Source organism: Poromitra crassiceps (assembly GCF_964638095.1).
Source record: "Poromitra crassiceps genome assembly, chromosome: 4".
NCBI classification, from domain to species: Eukaryota; Metazoa; Chordata; class Actinopteri; order Beryciformes; family Melamphaidae; genus Poromitra; species Poromitra crassiceps.
This window is the reverse complement of record NC_139626.1, coordinates 26,527,193-26,542,318: the sequence shown is the minus strand read 5'-3', so window position 1 is coordinate 26,542,318 and position 15,126 is coordinate 26,527,193. Positions and strand designations below refer to the sequence as shown.

Below are 15,126 nucleotides of genomic sequence, written 5' to 3'. Positions count from 1 at the left end.
AATCGAGAATCGATTCTGGAATCGGATCGTGACCCCAGGAATCAGAATCGGATCGGATCGTGGCTTAGCCGGATCGGAGCACCCCTACCAAAAATATGCAGATATGACTTTTGGTCCATATCGCCCAGCTCTATACTGGAGTAGAAGCCACAAACGATGAGATGCGCACAGAGAGCAGAGCGTAGGCCACCTCTAGTCAGGAGTTAGTCCTAAAATAGCAGCAAGGTACACTCTGAGTCTTTTCCCCACCTTGTGTTGTCAGCAGAGTACAGGAACAGAGGTGAGCCAGATGGGGAAGTGTCTGTTTCCTATTATTCACTCAGAAATACCTGGGCTTTTCCCTTTCTGTCCACACAGTCTTATTAGTATAGCCTGTGTGTTTCTAGCCAGTTCTTTCTGCCAACACAGTCATATTAGTATAGCCTGTGTGTTTCTAGCCAGTTATTTCTGTCAACACAGTCTTATTAGTATAGCCTGTGTGTTTCTACCCAGTTCTTTCTGTCAACACAGTCTTATTAGTATATCCTGTGTGTTTCTAGCCAGTTCTTTCTGTCAACACAGTCTTATTAGTATATCCTGTGTGTTTCTAGCCAGTTCTTTCTGTCAACACAGTCTTATTAGTATATCCTGTGTGTTTCTAGCCAGTTCTTTCTGTCTACACAGTCTTATTAGTATATCCTGTGTGTTTCTAGCCAGTTCTTTCTGTCAACACAGTCTTATTAGTATATCCTGTGTGTTTCTAGCCAGTTCTTTCTGTCAACACAGTCTTATTAGTATATCCTGTGTGTTTCTAGCCAGTTCTTTCTGTCAACACAGTCTTATTAGTATATCCTGTGTGTTTCTAGCCAGTTCTTTCTGTCAACACAGTCTTATTAGTATAGCCTGTGTGTTTCTAGCCAGTTCTTTCTGTCTACACAGTCTTATTAGTATATCCTGTGTGTTTCTAGCCAGTTCTTTCTGTCAACACAGTCTTATTAGTATAGCCTGTGTGTTTCTAGCCAGTTCTTTCTGTCAAGACAGTCTTATTAGTATAGCATGTGTGTTTCTAGCCAGTTATTTCTGTCAACACAGTCTTATTAGTATAGCCTGTGTGTTTCTAGCCAGTTCTTTCTGTCAACACAGTCATATTAGTATATCCTGTGTGTTTCTAGCCAGTTCTTTCTGTCAACACAGTCTTATTAGTATATCCTGTGTGTTTCTAGCCAATTATTTCTGTCAACACAGTCTTATTAGTATAGCCTGTGTGTTTCTAGCCAGTTCTTTCTGTCAACACAGTCTTATTAGTATAGCCTGTGTGTTTCTAGCCAGTTCTTTCTGTCTACACAGTCTTATTAGTATATCCTGTGTGTTTCTAGCCAGTTCTTTCTGTCAACACAGTCTTATTAGTATAGCCTGTGTGTTTCTAGCCAGTTCTTTCTGTCAAGACAGTCTTATTAGTATAGCATGTGTGTTTCTAGCCAGTTATTTCTGTCAACACAGTCTTATTAGTATAGCCTGTGTGTTTCTAGCCAGTTCTTTCTGTCAAGACAGTCTTATTAGTATAGCATGTGTGTTTCTAGCCAGTTCTTTCTGTCTACACAGTCATATTAGTATAGCCTGTGTGTTTCTACTAGCCAGTTCTTTCTGTCAACACAGTCTTATTAGTATAGCCTGTGTGTTTCTAGCCAGTTCTTTCTGTCAACACAGTCTTATTAGTATAGCCTGTGTGTTTCTAGCCAGTTCTTTCTGTCTACACAGTCTTATTAGTATATCCTGTGTGTTTCTAGCCAGTTCTTTCTGTCAACACAGTCTTATTAGTATAGCCTGTGTGTTTCTAGCCAGTTCTTTCTGTCAAGACAGTCTTATTAGTATAGCATGTGTGTTTCTAGCCAGTTATTTCTGTCAACACAGTCTTATTAGTATAGCCTGTGTGTTTCTAGCCAGTTCTTTCTGTCAACACAGTCATATTAGTATATCCTGTGTGTTTCTAGCCAGTTCTTTCTGTCAACACAGTCTTATTAGTATATCCTGTGTGTTTCTAGCCAATTATTTCTGTCAACACAGTCTTATTAGTATAGCCTGTGTGTTTCTAGCCAGTTCTTTCTGTCAACACAGTCTTATTAGTATAGCATGTGTGTTTCTAGCCAGTTCTTTCTGTCTACACAGTCATATTAGTATAGCCTGTGTGTTTCTACTAGCCAGTTCTTTCTGTCAACACAGTCTTATTAGTATAGCCTGTGTGTTTCTAGCCAGTTCTTTCTGTCAACACAGTCTTATTAGTATAGCCTGTGTGTTTCTAGCCAGTTCTTTCTGCCAACACAATCTTATTAGTATAGCCTGTGTGTTTCTAGCCAGTTCTTTCTGTCAACACAGTCTTATTAGTATAGCATGTGTGTTTCTAGCCAGTTCTTTCTGTCTACACAGTCATATTAGTATAGCCTGTGTGTTTCTAGCCAGTTCTTTCTGTCAACACAGTCTTATTAGTATAGCCTGTGTGTTTCTAGCCAGTTCTTTCTGTCAACACAGTCTTATTAGTATAGCATGTGTGTTTCTAGCCAGTTCTTTCTGTCAACACAGTCGTATTAGTATAGCCTGTGTGTTTCTAGCCGGTTCTTTCTGTCAACACAGTCTTATTAGTATAGCCTGTGTGTTTCTAGCCAGTTATTTCTGTCAACACAGTCATATTAGTAGAGCATGTGTGTTTCTAGCCAGTTATTTCTGTCAACACAGTCATATTAGTATATCCTGTGTGTTTCTAGCCAGTTCTTTCTGTCAACACAGTCATATTAGTATATCCTGTGTGTTTCTAGCCAGTTCTTTCTGTCAACACAGTCTTATTAGTATATCCTGTGTGTTCTAGCCAGTTCTTTCTGTCAACACAGTCATATTAGTATAGCCTGTGTGTTTCTAGCCAGTTCTTTCTGTCAACACAGTCATATTAGTATAGCCTGTGTGTTTCTAGCCAGTTCACACACAACTGCTGATGGCACTGTCTGCACCCCAATCAGTATTGTCATGGAATGCTTCAATTGAACATCATGAGCAATGTAGCATCAGAATGTGCTATCGGACTGGCTATTGCCCTATCGGTCGGCACTCGACAGCAGTCGATGTTGTTTCGCTGGATGGAGGTTGCTTCTTGACTTTCCCCAGCTGCTACTATTGGAAGTTTCATGGGAATAACTCATCTTCAGCTGCAGAGAGCCCCCTTACCCTTGTCACTTATTTGTTATTTAAACACATAAGGCATGGCATATTATGGGATGGAGGCAAGTACTAACCCCACACCACTAGTTTGGATTTCAGTGAAGCGTATAATTGTCTCAATGCTGTTTCACCTACTTATGACACTAGGTGCAGTGTGTGTACCTACTTATTACACTAGGGGCAGTGTGTGTACCTACTTATTACACTAGGTGCACTAGGTGCAGTGTGTGTACCTACTTATTACACTAGGGGCAGTGTGTGTACCTACTTATTACACTAGGGGCAGTGTGTGTACCTACTTATTACACTAGGGGCAGTGTGTGTACCTACTTATTACACTAGGTGCACTAGGTGCAGTGTGTGTACCTACTTATTACACTAGGGGCAGTGTGTGTACCTACGTATTACACTAGGTGCAGTGTGTGTACCTACTTATTACACTAGGGGCAGTGTGTGTACCTACTTATTACACTAGGGGCAGTGTGTGTACCTACTTATTACACTAGGGGCACTAGGTGCAGTGTGTGTACCTACTTATTACACTAGGTGCAGTGTGTGTACCTACGTATTACACTAGGTGCAGTGTGTGTACCTACTTATTACACTAGGGGCAGTGTGTGTACCTACTTATTACACTAGGGGCAGTGTGTGTACCTACTTATTACACTAGGGGCAGTGTGTGTACCTACTTATTACACTAGGTGCAGTGTGTGTACCTACTTATTACACTAGGTGCAGTGTGTGTACCTACTTATTACACTAGGTGCAGTGTGTGTACCTACTTATTACACAAGGGGCAGTGTGTGTACCTACTTATTACACTAGGTGCAGTGTGTGTACCTACTTATTACACTAGGGGCAGTGTGTGTACCTACTTATTACACTAGGTGCAGTGTGTGTACCTACTTATTACACTAGGTGCAGTGTGTGTACCTACTTATTACACTAGGTGCAGTGTGTGTACCTACTTATTACACAAGGGGCAGTGTGTGTACCTACTTATTACACTAGGTGCAGTGTGTGTACCTACTTATTACACTAGGTGCAGTGTGTGTACCTACTTATTACACTAGGTGCAGTGTGTACCTACTTATTACACTAGGTGCAGTGTGTGTACCTACTTATTACACTAGGTGCAGTGTGTGTACCTACTTATTACACTTACTTACTTAGATGAAAATTTAAGGGCAACCTTAGCTTAAGTGGTTTTATGCAACTGGGCACATATCTTTATTTGGGAGACATTGTTTTGGTTTGGGCAGATGTGGGAGCCTGAAGCCAAGCCACATTCCCAGATGTAGAGACACTTCAGACAGACACACAGAGACACTCTTGAGAGGAGGAGCGAGACACACACACACACACACACACACACACAAACTGTCATCATTGTCGTCATGTGTGTGCAGGCTGGAGTGCTCACTCCAACGAACAAAGCCTGTTTGTGCACACCCCGCCCCCGTCCGGTTTGTGTACCCTGTTCCTCTCTCTCTCCTCAGGTTTCTTCTTCTTCAGCCATACAAATTACATGACAACATTAAGTCTCTCATCTAATGGAATTATGGGGCATTCCTTTATAACTGGGAAAGGGGAATTTGACGGGTCAAAGGTCATGAGCTCGAACGGTGACGTCACCAGTGCTCGTATTTTCTCTCCCTAACTCGTAGGAGCCTCGGCAGCCCCGACCTCAAAAATCCAAGATGGCTGCTCCGCGCAACAACAGCAGTTAAAATCGTAGTAAAGACTGTTTATTAGCACTTCCGTCTTGTTTGTGTCTCATCAAATCAGCAGTACACACAGCACTGCCTAACTTCTATCTGTGTGGACATGTTGCTGCAGTGTTTGTATGCACAAAATGCCGCAAAATGCTTTGTTATCAATATCAACTGTTAATTGCTAACAATGGCTAGCCTGGCTAGCGACTGGATCTGACCAAGAGCTGACTCGTTTAAACGGATGTGACGCAATTCAACAGTGAACTTCCCAGCTCCCAGTTTCTGCAAATGGAACACTAACAAAACGGATGTGACGTCATTCAACCGCTACATCCCAGTTTGTTTGCAATAAAGGAACAGGCCATTAACACATGGCCAATGGCAGATGCAGGCAATACATGTGAATACAATGCGTTTCCAAATGTACACATTCACTGGGTAAAATCAGGGAGTTCCCCAAACTTCAGAGTAGCCAGCCAGATAGGAAAAGTAGCCGGCTAAGGTTTGTTGCGTTTGTTCGGGTGGTCATTTCCCCCCAATTAACCCATTGACACCTGATGCAGCATTTGTGTGTGTATCCCTTTAAGACAGCGAACCACGGTTCGCGGTTTAAGACCGTGGTTCGCGGTGCTCGTATAAGACCGCGGTTCGCGGTCTTAAAGGGATACACACACAAATGAGGGATATACACGCAAATGCTGCATCAGGTATCAATGGGTTAATAAACAATCCTTAAATATGTATCCATGAGAGCGTGACAATTACAGATATGATACAAAAGATAATACAAAGAAAAATCATATAAAGGCCCAATACTCAATTTAATTATAAATAATAGAGTACATATTGCAAAAAAAGCAATGTGATTCAAAAAAACGAAAAGGACAGCACTCCGAGTTCAAAGATTTATTGCCACACAATAATGGACGTTTCGGGTAGCAGCCCTTCTTCAGCTGTAATGGCAAGGTGGCGCTGGCTTCGTGTTGGAGGAGCCCGGGGGGGCTGCAGGGATTATGCCAGGACTCAGGAGAATAAATCACCATCCAAACCTCTGCTGGAAGCCCCCGTGGACCGCCGCCGATCCCCCCCCCCCCCCGCCCTGCGCTCTCGCTCCCCCGTGACCCCGCCTCCGCGCGCTCGCACTCCCGTAACCCCGCCCCCCCGCACCCGCTGCTACAGTCTCATAATAAACACAGCTGACGCACTACCAGGAGAAGCATTAGGGGAGCAAAGTGCTTCTCCATCATTTACGGCTCTCAGCAAATTGCACACAATAGTTCCCCACAGGCTACCTGCGGAGACATAATGACATACGAATGATGCAATAATGTAGGTCGAATCTTAAACATTTGGGAATATCGACATTACATCATCTTCCAAATAATTGGAAGAACAAACTCCTGGACTGGACTGGACTGTAGCAGTCTGTATAGGAGCCCTTTTCATTCAAGCACAAATACTCCTGGTGTGGTGATCCACTCTAATATTAATTAACCCTCTTGAAATCATGACCCTAGTAAGTATATTTTGATTATTTACTGTAATTTATCATGTCGCTTAAGTCCTTTTAGTTGGACCCCAATAACTTTTGCATGGCTACAGTACACTTTAATCAGTTACTGTAATTTTCAGTATCAGTTGATTGTGGCTGCATGTGGCCTTCTGCACCCATTCTAGTAATAGCTCAGTCAGGCCACTGCTAACCTGTTGCTTCATGCAGTGAAAAGAGGAAGTGTTTCCTCTCCCCTATCCAAATCTAACACTTCTTGTTTAAAGTAATGCTTCCACAAGATCTTATTATCCCAGACTTTAAATGATCAAGCTGAGATAAAAGTAAATAACTAAAATGTATTTCCCTTAAATATAGCCTGCTTCCTATAGGCTCTGTTCCGTTATGACAAATCACAACAGATATAATTGATTACTGATTATTGATCATTGACACCTCACATAGCCTACCATCTTACCCATGGTCATAAGCCCATCTATGATTCCAGATACACGCACGTGAATGTTACATCCTACACGTGAGTGTTCCTCTTTGGTTCTGCTGTATCCCATACGCCGGATGCGTGCACATTGCCACACACAGCATGGTTACCCCACAGGCCCTGTGTGCCCTGTGTGTGTGTGAAACTCATAATGTTTTAATTATACTGTACTGTACTGTAACCTTAGTTTCATACGTATCCACCAGACACATTTAGAACACATCGATTACCACTTGTACTCTATTAAACACATAAACAAAACCTGATCATAAACCTTATAATTACTGAATTATAGTAATAATATAATAACCTAATAATAACATAATGCAATAACCTCTAACTTCTTCTTTCCTCTGTCATGCCATTCGGCTACTGCTCTCTGAGCAACACCAAGGCATGGTGTCCCAGATGACATCACTCCTCCGCTGAATGTGCACGTTGGCTTGTAGGATATATGACCCTAAGTCACTGTGGGGTTCGAGGGGATGTGGGCGCACCGTACCCATTTCGACAGAGTGAATGGGGGGATGCTCCCACCAGAGGGCGCCTGCTGGGCCCAGCTGCAGGGCTGCCCGTGTTGGTATGTCAACACTTATTGGCGAGTCCTGATTTGTGGTGGGGATGCTCCAATGGATCCCCAGAGCACCACCCACTGGATAACTGCACTCCAGCCAATCGTCAAAGGCTATAACCCGCCATGTTGGACTGGTTCAGTGAACTACACTACAATGTTGTGTCTATCACCTGATGGCTTCTTGAGCAAGACCCATGTCTGAACACCTGGCTGCTCACTCATTGTGCGCTGGAAGTTGGAATATTTCTTCAATGACAATCACTGAAAAAATATTCCAACAGGTGTTCAGATAAGCTGTTGCGGTCTTGATACATTACATAGTCAGTTCAGATGTAGCCACACATGAGCACAATGCAGGCTATAGAAATGTCTTGGTAAATAGTAGCATGTAGAGGGGACTAGGAGAGTGCATACCCCCGCCAACACTAGCATGTAGGGGTGTCACGATACACTCAGTTCACGATACTGGGTTCACGATAACGATACGATACGATTTTAACAATATTTTTTTAAACTTGAATAATGACAATATATGACTGGAAAAGTAGTATTTTATTTGAAATGCACAAATACAAAACATGCTGTTGTGGGAAATTGTTATTACAATAACAACTAGAAAAAACATGAGATTGGAGATAAGGCTTATCTTGAAATAGAATGAGTTACACCGTCACTTAGATTTACTTTGAACTAAAAGGTTTCTCAGCAGTATAAATTCTCATTATGCATCTTCAGTTTTTCTTCAAACTCAAACAACAAGACTTTTCTTAATCTATTTTTTATGCATCTTCAGTTTTTCGTGTCAAGTAAACAGTTTTGCCAGAAACTCAATTGAATGGTTTCTCTCCTGTATAACTTCTCATGTGTCTCTTCAGAGACTTGTTCAACTGAACTACTTTCCACACATTGAACTTCAACAAACAAAGACGTTTCTTAGTCTATTTTTTGAAAAAAAAAAAAAAAAAAAAAAAAAAAATTGCGATATGAGATTTCATCTCAACGATACATATCGTGACGTTTTACTATCGCGAAATTTCGTGGGACGATATATTGTGACACCCCTACTAGCATGTAGAGGGGACTAGGAGAGTGCATACCCCTGCCAACACTAGCATGTAGAGGGGACTAGGAGAGTGCATACCCCTGCCAACACTAGCATGTAGAGGGGACTAGGAGAGCGCATACCCCCGCCAACACTAGCATGTAGAGGGGACTAGGAGAGTGCATACCCCCACCAACACTAGCATGTAGAGGGGACTAGGAGAGCGCATACCCCTGCCAACACTAGCATGTAGAGGGGACTAGGAGAGTGCATACCCCCGTCAACACTAGCATGTAGAGGGGACTAGGAGAGTGCATACCCCTGCCAACACTAGCATGTAGAGGGGACTAGGAGAGTGCATACCCCCGCCAACACTAGCATGTAGAGGGGACTAGGAGAGTGCATACCCCTGCCAACACTAGCATGTAGAGGGGACTAGGAGAGTGCATACCCCTGCCAACACTAGCATGTAGAGGGGACTAGGAGAGTGCATACCCCTGCCAACACCGTGTTTGTTCATTTTCTCCGTGTTATCAGTATACTGTATGTGAAGTCATGAGTTTGGTTACTGGGCATCATAGCGTGACTGTTGCTATTGGACTATGCTGTACATATGGTGAGCAATGACAAACATGCATTGCCAAATAAATGGAGGGTCGGTGAGACATCCAATTATAACACAGTGAATGGACATTGATTTCTTGGACTTGAACACGCGTCTGAAACTACTCCCAATTCGCCCCTCAGTGGCTTTATTATTTTGGTTTAATTTAGCCTCTATTAACATCAAAAGTTAATTTTTCAAGATTTCATTCATAACTGAATAGCTGACATCATATAGTACTATCAAATTACTAGTACTATCAAATTTCTACCCCATTTCAACCAATCATATCACGACATGGCAGCTGTCAATCAATCTTATTTCAGGAGAATTTTCTCCTCCAAATGAAGGAGAAAATGGCACCTAGTGTCTGTAACCTGGCAGAATTTCTAGCCCATAAACAAACTAATAACTTGGCCAATTGTATGTAACATACAAAATAAAACAAATGATAATGTCTAAGAATGCAAAGAAATGTAACTGGCTCATTAAAATCGCATTCCAGGATAACGTTAGTTAAGGCCGAATTCAGACCCCGGCGCCTCGGAGATTCCAGGCCGACAGGCTGCACTCTCCGCTCTGCTCCACACAAAGGCAGCTGGCTGCCTGCGACTCTAACTCGCGTAGCACCACAACACACTGAATCCCACTCGATTTGGGGGTGGAACATGCCAGGATTGGCCAAAGCCAAATCCAGTCCCCAGAATTGTCAGATCAAATCATCGACATGCTACTATGGCCCGCCTCTCAACCTGTCATGTCAGACAAGTTTTGTTTTTCAGTCTGAAACGTGACTCCGACCCACGCGCCACTTGGGCTCCGTTGGGTTAATTTAATCTTTAAACTCATTCCTGTAAGTTGAATTTCAAGTTAACTTGATTTCTTGATCCTGTAAACAAACCCAGAGGATTTGGAATGAAGTCTCTATCTCTGTTAGTTTCATAGTTATGGCGAGAAAAAAGAACACAAAAGAAAAAGAAAAGATAATTGTCTAATGGCGCTAAATCCCAGAGTCGGATCACGCCTAAATCTGATCAATTGTTCCTTGGCCCGTGGCCCATCTGTCCACCCAATTTCACAGAAATGTCATATATCTTATGACATTTCTGTGAAATTGGGTGAAAGTGAAAGTGTCTGCGATTTCCAGCTGACAGACAGACAAACAAGCTAACCAACAGGGGTGAAAACATAAGCTCTTGACAGAGGTCAAAACAAAAATCCCCTTGAGTGACAGTAAGAAATGGACACAACACTCAAATGAGACGCTGCTCCACAACAGCTAATGGAATAACAGAATAATAACTCAGTCAGATTCGGTCTGGCCAAGAAGAGCTTTGCAGCACAGCTAACATCTGTCTGGAAACAGTGATGACGTTGTGACAGACTTGATTAAATATTGGGCGGTCGAATGCATTGGGAGGTTGACAACTCATTTGCAAACTAGCAGCTTAAGGGAACTAGAAATTCCAGGGTGGGGACTCTGGGTACGATGCGCCATGGGCACACTTTTTTGGGGGCTGTGACTAAAGTCATGTCAACTCATGCCACGTCATCCACGTCATCAGTGGGTATGACATCACTTGACGATTGTGGGGCATGACATGACATCATCAGTGGTTATGACATCATCCTTAATGTCACTCAGTGTTTTCCAGTTGACCCTTCCTTTCTCCGCTGCTCTCATCTCTGTCTGCGATTGGCTGTTTAGTGTGTGTGTGTCTGTGGGCATGGGACCACATGAGAAGCAGAAGTGCACTTTCCTCCTAAGCCATGTACTGAGTTTCCACTGACTTGTGCTGTATGACTGTCAAGAATAGAGATGTGAAGAATAGAGATCTGTGAAGAATAGAGATGTGTGAAGAATAGAGATGTGAAGAATAGAGATGTGAAGAATAGAGATGTGTGAAGAATAGAGATGTGAAGAATAGAGATGTGAAGAATAGAGATGTGAAGAATAGAGATGTGAAGAATAGAGATGTGAAGAATAGAGATGTGTGAAGAATAGAGATGTGAAGAATAGAGATGTGAAGAATAGAGATGTGAAGAATAGAGATGTGTGAAGAATAGAGATGTGAAGAATAGAGATGTGAAGAATAGAGATGTGTGAAGAATAGAGATGTGAAGAATAGAGATGTGAAGAATAGAGATGTGTGAAGAATAGAGATGTGAAGAATAGAGATGTGAAGAATAGAGATGTGTGAAGAATAGAGATGTGAAGAATAGAGATGTGAAGAATAGAGATGTGAAGAATAGAGATGTGTGAAGAATAGAGATGTGAAGAATAGAGATGTGAAGAATAGAGATGTGAAGAATAGAGATGTGAAGAATAGAGATGTGAAGAATAGAGATGTGAAGAATAGAGATGTGAAGAATAGAGATGTGAAGAATAGAGATGTGAAGAATAGAGATGTGAAGAATAGAGATGTGAAGAATAGAGATGTGTGAAGAATAGAGATGTGAAGAATAGAGATGTGAAGAATAGAGATGTGAAGAATAGAGATGTGTGAAGAATAGAGATGTGAAGAATAGAGATGTGAAGAATAGAGATGTGAAGAATAGAGATGTGTGAAGAATAGAGATGTGAAGAATAGAGATGTGTGAAGAATAGAGATGTGTGAAGAATAGAGATGTGAAGAATAGAGATGTGTGAAGAATAGAGATGTGAAGAATAGAGATGTGAAGAATAGAGATGTGAAGAATAGAGATGTGAAGAATAGAGATGTGTGAAGAATAGAGATGTGAAGAATAGAGATGTGAAGAATAGAGATGTGAAGAATAGAGATGTGTGAAGAATAGAGATGTGAAGAATAGAGATGTGAAGAATAGAGATGTGTGAAGAATAGAGATGTGAAGAATAGAGATGTGAAGAATAGAGATGTGTGAAGAATAGAGATGTGAAGAATAGAGATGTGAAGAATAGAGATGTGAAGAATAGAGATGTGTGAAGAATAGAGATGTGAAGAATAGAGATGTGAAGAATAGAGATGTGAAGAATAGAGATGTGAAGAATAGAGATGTGAAGAATAGAGATGTGAAGAATAGAGATGTGAAGAATAGAGATGTGAAGAATAGAGATGTGAAGAATAGAGATGTGAAGAATAGAGATGTGTGAAGAATAGAGATGTGAAGAATAGAGATGTGAAGAATAGAGATGTGAAGAATAGAGATGTGTGAAGAATAGAGATGTGAAGAATAGAGATGTGAAGAATAGAGATGTGAAGAATAGAGATGTGAAGAATAGAGATGTGTGAAGAATAGAGATGTGAAGAATAGAGATGTGAAGAATAGAGATGTGTGAAGAATAGAGATGTGAAGAATAGAGATGTGAAGAATAGAGATGTGAAGAATAGAGATGTGAAGAATAGAGATGTGTGAAGAATAGAGATGTGTGAAGAATAGAGATGTCTGTGTGTGTGTGTGTGTGTGTGTGTGTGTGTGTGTGTGTGTGTGTGTGTGTCCGCAGAACAAAGCGCCCAATGCTAAAGATGACAATAGAGGATGTCTCAGAGCCAGATCAAAGAGCTGCATTGTCAACTGCGCCAGCTATGGGACTCGTCACCAGCTATGGGACTCGTCACCAGCTATGGGACTCGTCACCAGCTATGGGACTCATCACCAGCTATGGGACTCGTCACCAGCTATGGGAATCCTCACCAGCTATGGGAATCCTCACCAGCTATGGGACTCCTCACCAGCTATGGGACTCGTCACCAGCTATGGGACTCGTCACTAGGGCTGTCACTTTTCATTCGAAATTCGAATGCAACTTCGAATGTGGGGGAGGGGTTCGTGTTCGATATGTAAATTGACTGTTCGATTTTTTTTTTTTTTTTTTTTTCAATTTTTTTTATTAATAATTTTTTTTTTATGAACCAAAATTAACCAACTGCTGCTTGCTGGTAATGTTAATCCCATGTCAGAAAAAGTCTCCAGATTTGTCGCGTTAGTCTCTTCTGAGAAAGATTGTCTCCAGGGTCTGAAAAGTTGTCTCGAGTTGGATGCAGCCAAGTTTGTGAGGCAGTGTTGTGACTGTGAGCGTCCAAGCTAACACGTCGGGCTGATGCCCGGTGGCCTGGACTGATTTTTTTTTTTTTTTTTTTTAATTAACCAAAAAACTTCGAATATATTCGAAATATATTTATTTTGGGAAAAAGTGACAGCCCTACTCGTCGTCACCAGCTATGGGACTCGTCACCAGCTATGGGACTCCTCACCCAGACTATTAACACACATTAGTTATCTAAATATGTGATTATTCGGGATTATGAAAGTGAATTTCTTCCAATAGTGTTGCCGTGGAACAGCTTGAAGGAATGACAGTGATTTCCTGGAAGTGCCCGACCCGGCTTTGAACACTTCACCATGAGGAAATAAAACAAGTGACTTGTTTGCTGTCGATCTGCAGATATGACAAATTCAAGGAGGCCTGTGGATGAAACCTCAAGTTTCAGTATGCCTAACTCAACCCACATGTGGTACTCACTACGTAGATGCATGCATGGCTCTTGTTGTAAACGGCAGCAACACTACAGCCCTTACATTCCACATGAACGATTGCAACACTCATATGGAATATATCTCCTTCCTTCACAGGGCCAACCGCTCCTGTTCTCAAACTGAAACCTTGATTTTGTAGCCCTGCCCCTGCTGGATGTACTCTGAGTTAACACATGAGTAGAGATTGTGATCTCCCAGCTGAAGCGGTCTGCCTGGTGGAACAGGTAGGCTGAGGTGATGGTGTGCCTGGTGGAACAGGTAGGCTGAGGTGATGGTCTGCCTGGTGGAACAGGTAGGCTGAGGTGATGGTGTGCCTGGAGGAACAGGTAGGCTGAGGTGATGGTCTGCCTGGTGGAACAGGTAGGCTGAGGTGATGGTGTGCCTGGTGGAACAGGTAGGCTGAGGTGATGGTGTGCCTGGAGGAACAGGTAGGCTGAGGTGATGGTCTGCCTGGTGGAACAGGTAGGCTGAGGTGATGGTCTGCCTGGTGGAACAGGTAGGCTGAGGTGATGGTGCTGAATGGTCTGCCTGGTGGAACAGGTAGGCTGAGGTGATGGTGCTGAAGCGGTCTGCCTGGTGGAACAGGTAGGCTGAAGTGATGGTGCAAAACTCTGTTATTTTTGGTGCATTACCACTGCAGAGATCAGTGCCAGTGTGGGACGAGGTGACAGTACAGATTTATATTTTTTTATCTGATTTTTTTTTTCAGTCTGGGGAGGGAGAGTTGTAGACTAGCACATGCTTACTCCACGCAGTCGCCAGTCGCTTCTTTTCACCTGACAGTGAGGAGTTTCACCGGCGGCAGGACATAGCGAGTGGGAGGACCACGCTATTCCCCACAGTTGGCTGTATGGACGCCTGACCAAGCCGGAGGTAACCCGGGGGCTCGGACCTGTATCACATATCCTCTTTAAGCATCAGCACATTAGGATGGACTAGAGTGCTGTCCATTTCACCACATCACCTTCTATCTCCTCTCATCCAGTATGATGATGAAGGAGCCACGTCCCCGGCTCTTGAATACAAGCCGAGAATATGACAAATTGTCACAACAGAGAGTGGTCAGTGTCACTGACTGGAGACGTCAAACCATTTCCTGACCCCAAGATTCAATCTCTTCCAATGGTTATTATGCAGGAAGTTAAATTCAATACCTTTTAAGACCTTTTTTTAAGACTTTTTCAATATATCTTAAGACCTCTACGCCACTTTCGTCACATCAGCGATATGGGTGTAAATCACAAGTTTCATCACGATACAATATTATATAGATTTGCACACCAATACGATATTTGCTGATATCACAAAGTCTGCCACGATATGATATCGATTCATCAGGGGTCTGCGATCGATATGAGACGATATCATTATGCCCATTTAACACAATCAGCACAATAGCTACAAAATGTAATACCTCTCAAATGGCGATTAAGACTTGTTAATACTTTTTATGGTCCTTCATTTCCCCTAAATTGATTCACTGTATCAATACTTTTCAAGACCCCGCAGATACCCTG

At 42.4% G+C, this 15,126-nt stretch overlaps 1 protein-coding gene across 1 annotated transcript in view; it reads right to left on the bottom strand.

Moving 5' to 3' along the window:
* Window positions 1-15,126, bottom strand: part of gas7b (growth arrest-specific 7b) — a 94,233-nt gene that overhangs the window by 77,921 nt on the left and 1,186 nt on the right. The gene's annotated exons all lie outside the window — the stretch shown is intronic.